Source organism: Thalassophryne amazonica, chromosome 2, assembly GCF_902500255.1.
Source record: "Thalassophryne amazonica chromosome 2, fThaAma1.1, whole genome shotgun sequence".
Lineage (NCBI taxonomy): Eukaryota > Metazoa > Chordata > Actinopteri > Batrachoidiformes > Batrachoididae > Thalassophryne > Thalassophryne amazonica.
Genome location: NC_047104.1, coordinates 65,653,579 through 65,668,608, shown reverse-complemented (window position 1 = coordinate 65,668,608; position 15,030 = coordinate 65,653,579). Strand labels below are relative to the sequence as shown.

At 40.8% G+C, this 15,030-nt stretch overlaps 1 pseudogene; it reads left to right on the top strand.

Annotated features, from left to right (window-relative positions):
- Nucleotides 1-11,313, top strand: part of LOC117525143 — a 214,097-nt pseudogene extending 202,784 nt beyond the window's left edge.
- Nucleotides 11,314-15,030: the final 3,717 nt, after the last annotated feature.

Here is a 15,030-nt window from a genome sequence, read left to right as displayed (position 1 = left end):
AAAAAAAAAAAAAAAAAACAGAGACGTGTGGAAGAAAATGGAAAACAACCATCAAAATGGATAGAAGAATAACCAGAATGGCAAAGGCTCACCCATTGATCATCCAGGATGATCAAAGACAGTCTGGAGTTACCTGTAAGTGCTGTGACAGTTAGAAGATGCCTGTGTGAAGCTAATTTATTTGCAAGAATCCCCCGTGAAGTCCCTCTGTTAAATAAAAGACATGTGCAGAAGAGGTTACAATTTGCCAAAGAACACATCAACTGGCCTAAAGAGAAATGGAGGAATATTTTGTGGACTGATGAGAGTAAAATTGTTCTTTTTGGGTCCAAGGACCGCAGACAGTTTGTGAGATGACCCCCAAACTCTGAATTCAAGCCACAATTCACAGTGAAGACAGTGAAGCATGGTGGTGCAAGCATCATGATATGGGCATGTTTCTCCTACTATGGTGTTGGGCCTATATATCACATACCAGGTATCATGGATCAGTTTGGATATGTCAAAATACTTGAAGAGGTCATGTTGCCTTATGCTGAAGAGGACATGCCCTTGAAATGGGTGTTTCAACAAGACAGTGACCCCAAGCACACTAGTAAACAAGCAAAATCTTGGTTCCACACCAACAAAATTAATGCCTCGCAGATGTGAAGAAATCATGAAAAACTGTGGTTATACAACTAATTACTAGTTTAGTGATTCACAGGATTGCTAAAAAAGCAGTTTGAACATAATAGTTTTGAGTTTGTAGCGTCAACAGCAGATGCTACTATTATTGTGAACACCCCCTTTTCTACTTTTTTTTTACTAATAGCCCAATTTCATAGCCTTAAGAGTGTGCGTATCATGAATGCTTGGTCTTGTTGGATTTGTGAGAATCTACTGAATCTACTGGTACCTTGTTTCCCATGTAACAATAAGAAATATACTCAAAATCTGGATTAATCTTTTTAGTCACATAGCACTACTATTATTCTGAACACTACTGTATGTCCGATTATTAATATTTAGGCCTGATACAATTACCTCCTCCATCCTAATGTGTTGCTCCAGTTCTTCCAGTTTTCCAGTATTCTAATTCTGTTGTCTTTCTCCTGCAAAATTCTCTTGAGATCATGAACCTCCTTCAACAATCCAAGCAATTCCGTTTGTTTTTCGCCACTCCACTCCTCAGATGTGACATTCAAGGACAGTTTGATTTAATCCAAGTCTTCACTGTTTATGTTTTTTTTTTTTTTTTGGCATAATGAACAGTTGGGAAGAAAAATACATTTTCCCTTAACTTCCTAGCAGCTACTACACTATCCAACAGTGAAGGGCCCGTCCCCGATGTTAAGCCACATTAGACATGACGTGCCAGAGAGGTACTCTCAGCTAATGGCTGGATCAGTGCCACCACCAGCCATTAAAAAATAAAATAAACACATGCATGCACACACAGAGCCCAACGTGATTGTGCCCTGTTGAAATCATGTCCAGTAAACAGTCACAGAAGATACACAGCGTGGGATAAACGCCATCATCAAAGACCAGTGATGTAGAAAGACTGAGCACAGATTCAACACAAACACTGCTGAAATGCAGCCAGGTGTAAATACACCGACATGTGAGTCTGGCACGATGTGCGTGTGACGCTGGTATAGTGTGTCAGACATTACTTTATGTTCTGTATGTGCACCTGTAAAGATAACATCACAGCCATGGTGCTAATACAGCTATGTTCATCCATTAACAAATTCTAGCTGTTAGCAGACAGGAGTCGACCAAAAGAGTAAATAAGTCGAGGTCCAACTTCCAGTCTTATCATGACGTCAAGGTCCAACGTCCAGCTTTCCCATACCCAACTGTTTTTGCCATTATTCAGATCCGCACAACTGCATACACATTAAAATGCCACATATTTTAGATGAAAAGTGCATTCAAGAAGGATGTTACTTTTTTCCCACCTCTGTTGATTGGATGGATGTTCACCAAGATTGTTCATGGTCTGATTCTCCACTTGGTGGAATGTGGTGTTATGCGCTTAGGTGAGGATGAACAAGGATTAGTGAGAACCCTAATGGCCCAGTGTTCATGAAACCTGTTGACCACATAAATGACGGGCTAAGAAAGACCATTGGAACCATTTTAGGTCTAATCTGAATCCAATGTTAGATCCACTGTGAGGTGTGTGTGTGCAGGGGATTTTAATGTAAATATGTATTCTATGCATTAATACATAGTTTTCAGTTTTTTAAAAAAATGGTTGAAGGGTTGGGACATGATTTGGGGATGATATATAAAATCAGTACCCTACTCTTCATAGGTTTCACAAATATCAGTCAGTAAGTATTTTTAAGTATGACTAAGTATTTTGATTTGTTGTTGTTTCCAGAATCCTTATGATTACCCCCACCACCACACACACACAAAATTAAATTAAATTTTAAAAAATGCAAATCAACAAGCGTAGGTTGTTGGAGACAGGTTGCAGAACATTTGGGAAAAATCTCCTCCTTTTATTTGGTTATTCTATTTCAATTTATTATTATTATTATTATTATTATTATTAAGCATCATCCTTTTTTTGTCTAATGTAACTCTGGTTAGCATGGTTTCTGGTTTAGCATGATTTTATATTTTTTCTCATCCTCAGGGCCTGTTGTTTGTGTCGTCATACTCGGGGTTGGTGGAGATTGCAGTGGCCAACTGCTCCAACTATGCGAGCTGTGGAGAGTGTGTGCTTTCCAGAGACCCGTACTGTGCCTGGACCGGGCATCTCTGTCGGGACGTCAGGATGGCTCCGCCTGATAGGTGAGTGCTCAGGTGTCTACAGCTGCAAGTTTAACTCTGCAGGACCAAATAAAAATATAACACAATGCTAAAATACCCTCGGCCGTATGAGCATGTACCTTTTAACGGCGTCTGCAGGAGGGCGTGCATGTGCGCGTACATGAGCTTTTGACCGCGTGTGATGCGCGTACACGCTGATGTCTGCAAGATGTCTTGTAAATCGCTCCAGAGGTATTATCAGGTTCCAAAAGCAGAGTTTTCAGTGTTTATTTCTCGCTAGCTTTTACATAATATGAGGTCTGTGATAAAAGTAACGGACCTTATTATTTTTTTCAAAAACCATATGGATTTGAATCACGTGTGATTACATCAGACATGCTTGAACCCTCGTGGGCATGCGAGAGTTTTTTCACGCCTGTCGGTTACGTCATTCCCCTGTGGGCAGTCTTTGAGTGAGGAGTTGCCCAACCTCTCGTCATTTTTTCATTGTTTAGGAATGGCTCAGAGACTGCTGCTTTGTTTGATAAAATTTTTTTCAAAAACTGTAAGGCACAACTGAGTGGACAACATTCGATAAATTCAGCTGGTTTTCGGTAAAACTTTTAACGGCTGATGAGAGATTTTAGTCTGGTAGTGTCGCTTTAAGGACGGCCCACGGCGCCTGACGGCGATCTGCGCTTCGAGGCGGCAGCATCTCGCCGTTTCAAGTTGAAAACTTCCACATTTCAGGCTCTGTGGACCCAGTAAGTCGTCAGAGAACAGAGAACTTTCAGAAGAAGTCGGCATGAGGAGTTTATTCAGACATTGTTAACGGACATTTTGTAATGAAAGAACGTGCGGGCAGAGTCGCATGTCGGGCCGGACCCGACCGCGGGGGGTCGCGACAGGAAAAACACCTCCGTTGGAACCTTAACGGCAAGTTGGAACATGCCCAACCTGTTAAACAATTTCTCAGTTACTCACTTGTTGAAAGCCATCAAAAGCCGCCTGAATTTACAAATGGTTTTCCAAACACGGAGGTGTTTTCCTGTTGCGGCGCACACAGATTCGCCGAGTCGTTTCCGTGACGACTCGGCGAATTTGCGCGCACGTCTTTCATTACAAAATGTCCTTAAACAGTGGAATGTCCGCATAAAGTCCTCATGCCGGCCTGTTCTGAATCTTCTCTGTTCTCTCACGACGTCCTGGTGAATTAAGCCTTAATTAGGATGTTTTCAGGTCGAAACAGGCCGATGACGGATGTCCTTACAGTGACAGAAACACCTCATAATCTCTCATCAGCCGTTAAACTTTCACCGAAACCAGCTTAATTTCTCGAATAGTGTCCACTCGGATATCCCTCACAGGTCCAGAAAAAATGTTGATAAAGCAACGCGCGCCGTCCGCAGCGGCTATTCAGACAAAGAGATTCCGACGGGCGGGGTGGAGCACTCCTCACTCAAAGGCCTGCCCACAGGCGAATGACGTCACCGACACGCGTGAAAAAAACTCACGCATGCGCACGAGGGTTCAAGTTTGTCTGACGTAAAAACATATGAATCAAATCCATTTATTTTTTTGAAAAAAATAAAAGGACTGCTTTTTTCATCACAGACCTCGTATATGAGAAACATGTTAGATTTACATAGAAATGCAGCAGTTTCGGAGCAGATTCCACCATGTTGGATTAGCAGCCAGAGAGAGACCAGGCAGAGATGTCATGATGCCCCTCTAGTCTGACTGGCTGTCACCGTGTCCTTCCCAGGATCCAGACCCCCCCCCCAACAAAAAGCAGATATGCATGATTCATGATTTCGGCCATATGAGCCAATCGAAACATAACAATAGGAAACAGAATGTGACCATTTGACCTCTTAACATACGTCAAGGTTAGCCATCTTTGAACTTGTCCAAGGTCTGTATTCCAAGAATGTTCCCTGTGAATTTGAAGACTGTTGCAGTAATAGGTCTGGACTTATGCTGGGCACAGAGAGACAGACAGACAGACAGACGGACGCAAAGCCTATACAATACCCGATGGTCATATTTCGACCTTGGGTAATGATGTTCAACAGTTTATCACTGGGAGCTGCTGAAAATACACATCAAGTTAAAGTTCAGTGCTTGTTACACTCAAAATGTGTTGTACTATTTTGTGTTGTAGCAGATTTTTGGATGAAATGTGTTGTTTGTGAGAGTGTACCCAAATAAATGAGGAACACAAGGTGCCTCATTACAGCGTCTCAGTATGTTGTTGTTTTGCTGTGTTTCGTCTCAGCCACTGGCAGCAAGATGTGGAAGAGGCCGATACTTCAGTTATTTGTAACAGGACATTTCCCACCACCAGATCTGCCAGACCCACAGCTTCTCGTGAGTGCCTTGGTGCTGTGGTCTTTAATTAACATGCTGTCCATTATGTCATCTCATCTGCCACCTCATCTGCACCACACAAAGAAACATGGGTAAAAAAAAAAAAAGCATTTACATGATATTGTAAATCTTGCAAATTATGACAAAGACAAATCTGAAGTGACAAAATTCTAAACTAGAGACGCGTCAGTAGATTCCATATGTCTGCTAAGAGACAAATATATTAACCTCAGTCCATATCCAACTGCTTTACTTTTCTTACTGAGATATGAACATGATTTACGATAAACTAAGAATGCAGGGAAAAGGGGTTATTTCACAATTTTGATGAAAGACACAAAATGTCCTGAATCCACATTGGGATGAAGATCAAAACTTAGTACATGCCCCACCCTCAAACTAAGCTTCACAAAAATTGGTCCAAGAATTTTTGTGTAATCCCATTGAAACAACAAGCAAATAACATTACCGAGATCTGTGCTTAAATGTGCACCAAAATATAATTGGTTCATCATTGGCTCATGAGTTGGGGTTGCGGCTGTGGCTCCCCCCCAGAGAAAGAGAGCAGCTATGGGGGGAGGGGTACAGGCAGCATGTGCCTTCACATGAGTACTCCTGCAGGGGGGAGGGGGGTTCTTGTGGTGCGAAAATAAGGCAGAGGGATGTAGTACCACCTAGTGGAATATTTACAATGGATTCAGACCGAAATTCTTTTCAACAGTATTTCCAAATAATTCAAACTCAGATAATGGTTGATAATGGCTGTGATATCAGATTTAAAGTGAATAGAAAAAAGAACATGTGCAATACAAAAACTTTCAAAATCAAAAAATATACAATGGTGTTGGTCTTAATGACCTTTCATTCATTTTTGTGTTTCTCAGTATGGGTTTCCTGGTTATTTACAATGCGTTAACGCCATCTACTGGCTACTTTAAGCAACAACAGGTTTGGTTTAATGTCAGGTTCTATTCCCTGTTCTCTTCTCGTTTGGAACGAGATTTCAGTCAGTCAACACCAATCGTTTGCCTGAGCATGCTGTTCTCCCCAAGGATTCATGTCGATGTCCACTGCTGGCAGAAAAGGTAGGGAGACACAGAATAGGGGAGCAAATTTGAAAAGTGACATTGAGATGGCTCATTTTTCTTTCTCTCTCTCTCTCTCAATATTTTAGGCTTAATTATCAATTTATGTCACAAATGGCGCTAGGAATTTCTAACCAGAATGCATTGTGATGGCAAAGTGCGCATGCACGCTGCAGCATGCACCACCACGAATGCGCACATGGCAGAAATCGATAATTAAGCCTAAAATACTTATTAAAAAAAAAAAAAAGAGCCACATGAGCCAGTTTTTTGAATGGCTCTTTGAAAGGAACGAGCCATAAAGATCTGGATCCCCCAAAGAGCTATAAATCCCATCTCTAGTAAACTAAGCTGAACACTGAAAACATTTTTAAAACTTAAAAGCAGTTGAGACTTACCTGTTAAAAGTTTCCTAATAGGTATATCGTTCTACCCTCTGCAAACAGAAGAGAGCTGTTTTCAGAAGAAACCACTCTGTCCTCTGTAGGCAAAGGAGAACTGGTGACCCCCCCAAAAAATCATTTCCTTTAACACCATACTGATATAATCGCAATATCACCCAAGTCATCCAGAGGCATACATTTTTAACTTATGGTTCAAATTTTAACCTACTCATTTTGGACAAGTTATTTAAAATTACTGTCATGTCTGAAGTTTTATAAAGTGAAAATATCAGATATATGTTTTCATTTTAAAGTAATGTGCTAATTTTTAAGGTTTTGTGAGCACATGCTGTGCCCGACAGCAATGCATTATGGGTAGCATAGCGTAATCTCAGACGTTCACGACAGGACAAATGCATTTCAGACATTCTGTTCAGGCTCCACGGACAACAGCATTAAACTCTAGTGCCTAAAACTCTTGTGAATATATTCTCTGGGTTTATAGATGTTATTGTATTTGCGTTTGTTAAATTCCACGCATCTTAAATGTACCAGACACGGATTATCTGGAATTTTGTTTGGCAAGTTTTCAAGGCCGCTACTGCCATCTACTGGCCAGTAGTGTTCATGGCAGTATTCGCCCCAAGTACTAAGCGTCTGGGTACCAGTAGATGGTAGTGTTCTATTTATTTTGACCCGGTTATATCAGATGGTGGTCAAATCAACTTTTTGGCTTTGCAAATAGCTTTTTTTTTTTTCTTTTTTTTTTACAAATTAAGTTTAAAAACAAAACAACAACAACAAAAAACATTACAAGACAGCTCTGCGGTTGGACGCTTGTAGCTCTTCAGCAGCCGGAGGTGGTTGTGAGATGTTAAAGCTTGTTACTCCGCTACACGATGCAGGACGCGCGATTAACCTGGTCCAAAAAATTCTCACACAAATGAAAAATCATCTGAAAAATGGCCAAAACATGCACAGAGTAAATCCAACATTTCTGTGTCAAGATAAGGCTTTTCAGAACTGACCAATTGTTAACCTTGTCCTTTGTTTTATCTATGTTTTAGTATTTATTATTGCATTTTAGTTTTGTGCTTATGTCTGTGAAAGGCACTATATAAATAAATTTACTTACTTACTAATACTGAGTGCACAGGTTTACAACATCATAAAACGTGCGCACATTCTCTCCACATGCAAAACATTTTGCGATGACACTTCCAGGGCTCCGTAAAAATGCCTGTTTTTACAAATAAAAATGGGAATATTTTACAAAAGCACATTTATCTTTAAACCAACCACACACACGTCACATTAACATGTTGGTTTACATAATGAATGACTGAACCAATCAGTGTTTAGCAGAGGCACTGTTACCCAGAATGCTTTGCGGTCTGTGTTTGTTACAAAACCTCAGAATTAGTGCATTATTCAACATTAAAAGATATATGTTATATTTTAACTTTGTACAAATGACAGAATTTACATTAATGGAGTTATTCTATCAGTATTTTCACAAAACCATAAGTTATATGACTTTATTTTTCAAGACTTCCGCCTGACCGAGCATTATGATTAGTAGAGAGCTGATTTTGTGGGTGCTCTCAGTATTCTTCTGTGCAGCTTCCTCCGGGGGTAGTATGGTCAAACATGGAAATAACTGGCTCATTCTTGTGGGTCTTTTGTCACTTTTGATGCTTTCAAAAGCGATCATGTTAAAAGTCAATTTCAGCTTCTTAATAATTGCAAATGTACCAGAGACAATACTGGAATTTATCGGTTATCGATTATCTGTAACTTCCGATACATTTTTGGGTGGTTTATTGGTTTATCTTTATCAAAGATAACTTCTCAGTTATCTGATTATCTGTTATCGAAGTTCATTTTTTTTGGTTATCTGTGCCCACCACTGGTCCTCTCCAGCCTCAGTTGTTGTTGAGACCTGAGTAGCAGCTGAATGTTATGGTTATGAGAATGTTTCCAATTTTTCAACCCACACTCAGATAGGGCGCCGTGGACCTCAGTCTGCAATTCATCTCCACCTTAAAGACACTAACCACACGTTTGAGGACAAGGAAGTTAAAATCTTAGCCAGAGAAAGGAAATGGTTTGAGAGAGGAGTGAAGGAGGCATTTTATGTGAAACAGGGATCTGAGACACGCTTTGTCCCCTGTTTACAATGGGGTACTCAGGTCAAAGCAGTTTCAGTCTTTTGTTCATGGTAATGAGTCATTCACATCATCAGGAGAGTCGTCAGGGGAGCCGTCAGGAGAGGCGTCTGTCCCATCATTAGGAGGGACAGCTGCCCTGTCATTAGGAAGGTGCTACTAGAGCACATAGGTGCTAATTAGAGCTATTGTTTAGTCACTAGCCTATAGAGGTCTGCCTCGCTGTAGGAGGGGTCTGGTTAGGTTTAAAACTCCAGCTTTTGTGGCTTCTGTTTATTCTTCTCTACAAGAGTCAAGACAGAAGTTAGACTACCAGAGCAAGAATTTTAGCTGAGAAAGCTTCTGCGATTTGAAGCGAAACATCCTCGCGTCAAGCAACCCAGTCCAGTTGAAGATTCAAGCTTCTCTACTATGGAAACCACCTGGACAACTGAGAGCCTTCACAGAAACATGTTCCATAATGTCTATAAAAACCTTTATTTTCCAAATAATTTAACACAAAAGTAAGAATATACACTTGTGGGTTTCTGAGACTTGGCAACACACACATGAAGTGATAAGCAGGTAGATAAGCGATAAGCATAGTGCAATATATTCCTATGTTCAGGTGCATGAGTGGATTTCCTGAAGCTATGCACCACTATTTATCAAGTTCTTCCTTCTTGCATGCCTTTACCAAGTTTCATGAAAAATGATCCATTTGTTTTTGAGAATTCCTGGTACCAAACAAGCAACAAATGTCTGTGAAAACATTACTTCCTTGCTAGAAGTCATTGGAGTGACTTAATCTTTACTTGTGCACTTTATGTTCGGACTGACCTCGTTAACTTTGCTGATCAACTCTGGTTTTGTTTTTCATAGGTGGCTCCCATTGTCAGCTCATTACAATCCCGCCAACACTTTCAGAGTCTTGCCCTGCAAGTTGCGCTCCACTTGGCAAAGAGGAGGTGGCATACAGTGACGGTGCTAGCCGCTTCCTCTATGCCACACGAAGGCAACCTGGTAGTCGTGCACAGGCCGAGAGGATGGAGACAATGAGTGTTGGTCAAAGAGGAAGGCTTTCGCCAGTTGTTGGCTAACTATTGTGTAAGGGCAGAGCCCCGTTGGAGAGCACCACACTGATTGGTCACTCGCGTACACCGCACATACAGCGAGAGGAGACTATCATCCTGCCTGGCGAGTCGCGTTCGCAGCAGGTGCACACTAAGACGTACTGGAATGAACTGATTGTAGTGTGTGCCCTCTTGGCTTTCTCCCTGGTGGTGTTTTCCTTGTTTGTCATCTACAGAGACCGCGACCACATGAAATCCATGCTGAAGCAGGGCGAGTGCCCAAACATGCAGCAAAAAAGGGAAGGATCGTAGGGAAACCCGCGGAGAGTTTACCTCTCAATGGTAACACCATCCCAGTCTCCACATCTGATCATAAGGGCTACCAGACGCTAAATGACAACTACATCTGCAGCACTCCCACCCACGAGTCGTCACCAGACAACAGCAAGAGCTTCTCCGAGTCCTCTGACAGGCGGCCGTTCAACCTGAAGGAGAGCCATGTGGAGTACTCCCCAACCTGCCCCGGCCCAGAGTAAGGTTAGGCTCAGAGATCAAGGATTCTATCGTATGAGGGAATGCCGTATACACCACATGCTGCTGTATCTCCATGAAAGGTACAGGCCTACACCACCAAGGAGAGGAGGCCCCAAGATCCTCCTGGATCACAATGTGTCTTTTATTTTAGTCATCATTGTTCTGTGACCATCATGGAGACCATCGTGTTTAACCATTTCCACTCCAAAGCCAGAGATTTGTCCTGTTTGCTGTGTGGAATAGGAGGAGGATGTAGCATAATATTCCACTTTCAGCCAGGACTGTGAATCATGGCAGCTGCTATGAACTTTTGTTTTCCCCCATGAGTGTTTTGCATGACATCTAGTGGTACGTATACAGGAGGAGGATAGCGCTGGGCAGTGTGTTCCTTGATATGGGAATAAAAACGATGCAGAACACACTGAGCTGTATCTCTTTAGGTATGCAAAAATCACCACCCAAGTCATCTACTGGTCTTCATCGTGATGATGGACAATAATTATTGTATTGCCCTGTGTGTCCTTGCACATATTCCGTAAAAGAATGTTATGACAGTGATGTTTTATTAAGAGACATCGTGTGTGTGTGTGTGTGTGTGTGTGTGTGTGTGTGTGTGTGTGTGTGTGTGTGTGTGTGTGTGTGTGTGTGTGTGTGTGTGTGTGAAGACTGAAACTATAAATTCAGATTAACAAGACTGCAGTTGTTGAAGGCTTGTGTGATTATTGACTGCAGCATGAACAGTATGGGAGACATCTGATTTTTGGGGCCAATATAGGAAATTGGACGTTATGGCAGTGACCAATGGTGTTCGAAATATTGTAGTTTTTTGTTGTTGTTGTTTGGGGTTTTTTTTTTTAATACAGTCCAAAATGACAGGACAGTGGGATGTTTGTCCTTGGTCTGTTGTTTCTGGTGACAACTCCACAGACTGCTAACGGCACAGCGGCTACAGACAGACAGAAAGGAGAAATACAAAGAAATACATGCAACATAAATGTGTATATACAACCCCTGGCAAAAATTATGGAATCACCGGCCTCAGAGGATGTTCATTCAGTTGTTTAATTTTGTAGAAAAAAAGCAGATCACAGACATGACACAAAACTAAAGTCATTTCAAATGGCAACTTTCTGGCTTTAAGAAACACTATAAGAAATCAAGAAAAAAAGATTGTGGCAGTCAGTAACGGTTACTTTTTTAGACCAAGCAGAGGAAAAAAAATATGGAATCACTCCAATTCTGAGGAAAAATTATGGAATCACCCTGTAAATTTTCATCCCCCAAATTAACACCTGCATCAAATCAGATCTGCTCATTGACATTGACCCTATGTGTCTTTTTGCAAGGAATGTTTTTGCAGTTTTTGCTCTATGGCAAGATGCATTATCATCTTGAAAAATGATTTCATCATCCCCAAACATCCTTTCAATTGTCCAAATATCAACATAAACTCGTGCATTTATTGATGATGTAATGACAGCCATCTCCCCAGTGCCTTTACCTGACATGCAGCCCCATATCATCAATGACTGTGGAAATTTACATGTTCTCTTCAGGCAGTCATCTTTATAAATCTCATTGGAAGGCACCAAACAAAAGTTCCAGCATCATCACCTTGCCCAATGCAGATTCGAGATTCATCACTGAATATGACTTTCATCCAGTCATCCACAGTCCACAATTGCTTTTCCTTAGCCCATTGTAACCTTGTTTTTTTCTGTTTAGGTGTTAATGATGCCTTTCGTTTAGCTTTTCTGTATGTAAATCCCATTTCCTTTAGGCGGTTTCTTACAGTTCGGTCACAGACGTTGACTCCAGTTTCCTCCCATTCGTTCCTCATTTGTTTTGTTGTACATTTTTCGATTTTTGAGACATATTGCTTTAAGTTTTCTGTCTTGATGCTTTGATGTCTTCCTTGGTCTACCAGTATGTTTGCCTTTAACAACCTTCCCATGTTGTTTGTATTTGGTCCAGAGTTTAGACACAGCTGACTGTGAACAACCAACATCTTTTGCAACATTGCGTGATGATTTACTCTTTTAAGAGTTTGATAATCCCCTCCTTTGTTTCAATTGACATCTCTCGTGTTGGAGCCATGATTAATGTCAGTCCACTTGGTGCAACAGCTCTCCAAGGTGTGATCACTCCTTTTTAGATGCAGACTAACGAGCAGATCTGATATGATGCAGGTGTTAGTTTTGGGGATGAAAATTTACAGGGTGATTCCATAATTTTTTCCTCAGAATTGAGTGATTCCATATTTTTTTCCTCTGCTTGGTCTAAAAAAGTAACCGTTACTGACTGCCACAATATTTTTTTCTTGATTTCTTATAGTGTTTCTTAAAGCCAGAAAGTTGCCATTTGAAATGACTTTAGTTTTGTGTCATGTCTGTGATCTGCTTTTTTTCTACAAAATTAAACAACTGAATGAACATCCTCCGAGGCCGGTGATTCCATCATTTTTGCCAGGGGTTGTAATAATAGTGTATCGGAGAAGACCAGCTGTATAAAGAGGTGGGAAAATGAGATGTCCTCCCTCTGACCATATTCAGGGTAGCACCAAAAACATCACGTGCACTGTGCCAAAAAAAAAAAAAAAGTGATTGTCTTATCTAAATGCAATAGTACCATTCTGTTATAACCACTCACATCTGGTGCTTTTGTGTTAATATAAATGGGGATGGAGTGTTAGGTTTCACTACGGCAGTGGTTCTCAAACTGGACATCGTTTGCCGTGTGGAGGAAACACAACGTATAATAAACAAAGACTGATCAGATTGTGGAATTATACAAGCCTGTCAGCACATGCATTGGTATGATTTACAAGAACTCAGACATGATGGTGTACAAATAGCACATTTTTGGTCAAGGACAGAAATGCAGTTAATGCTTAGTTTAGTCATGGGATTTTAATAACGTGCAACAAACTGACTTGGCATGTTTGGCTAACTGATCAGTGTTAAGTGGGTTTTATTATACAGCCACTTGCCATTTGGACTTAAAATAGACGCAACAGTAATAAAACAATAAGGTGATTGTGATGCATATGTAGATTGATGGACATCAGGTCTCTACCAAACAAACAAGTGCACTTTAGAAATAGGAGCTCTCTGACAGAGTGGAGACGGCTGTTTCAGGCTGACATTTTGCTTATAGCAGCAGAATTCCTACATGCAGACACATAGATGTGTGTGACTTTGAAGTTAACGTCAAACCTTGAGTAGATTTAAACATAAACTGAAGGGGGGCGCACTTTTGCACAATCTAACCCCTTTAAACTCTTCTTTTGGAGAACAAGGCAGGGCTGGTTTTTGACTTTCAAAGTTAGATTGATAGTTTGGGAACCACTGCAATAAATTATTGTGAATCTAAAATTTTTTTGGGGAATAAATGTGAATTGTAAGGATGGGACAAAGTGCAGACTGTTGGCTTATATGCGATAAACCTTTCAGGCGAAAAAGGCGCTCCAACTTTCCTTCCGCTCGTGTGACATCGTGGCTGTTCCACTGAAACGTACACGAAGCCAAACTTTGCAGCTGTTAAACCTGATGAGAGCAAACGGTACTAATGTGGCATCCTTTTGGTTAATTGAAGTGCAAAAACGGATAACCTGACTCAAATTAAAAAGGTTGCAGAACATCCAATTAATTTCCAGCTGTCATGGAGCAGACTGAAGATTGATTGGCTGCACAGAGCCTCAGTAATTGTGGCGGTATAATGGCCGCCTCATATGCACGGTATTCACCACACCTGGCTGTCAAAGCGCCGTTAATGTGAAAGCACAAATGATCAGGTGTTGAAAGCTGACATGGTTGCACATTTCAGTAAAATTCCTGAATTTGCAGAGTATTCAAAGAAATGCAACTACTGAACAACAGCAGATGTGGATCCAGGTGGGTGGGGGGGGGTATACTGCAGGGACCAGCGCAGCCATTGCGAACACTACTGCACCTACACTGCTTAGACTTTTGAGACTTAGAATAAAAAGTTTTTCTTCCAAAGATGTAGGAAGCTGATAGCATTATATAAACCTAAATAATATTACAGGGCCATGTGGCAACCATCATCAGCTCACTGTCTTGATCAGGTTATCTTACAGTATATATATTCTGGTATCATCCCAAAGAACATTTTAATATTCCAAACACTGAGAAAATGCTATGTAACTGCTACACAATGACAAAGTAATTGCACAGCATACTGCGCAACAGTGCTCAGTGTTTTGTTTTTTCCTCCTTTTTTTCTTTTTGTTGTGTGTGTATATACAGTATATGTGCTTAATATTGTGTGATTTTAAGGGAACTTGTGCAAGATGTGTTGTAGTGATAGTTTTGAATCTGTAGAATGAACACTGCTGACATTTTTCATCGTGCGTTACTCCAGTGTGCTTTTCTCCTTTTGCACATTTCTTACTGCTGTGTTCATTTTTTCAAGCATGTCAAAGCAGGGGTGGCTCTGGCTGTCATTAAAGGGGTCACATTATACATATATTCAGTAAGGTGTCACCAAGTGTCTTAAAAATGTATACTGAAGATTGTAGCCAAAATGGTTACACACACTGAGATGATGCGTTCTTTAATTTAAAATGTTTATATTCTGTTTTAGGTTTGTAAAGGTGTTTCACATTATTGTGGTCACTGTCCTGTGTGTAACTCTTTACAACCAAACTGCTGTAAGTGTTTCTGTA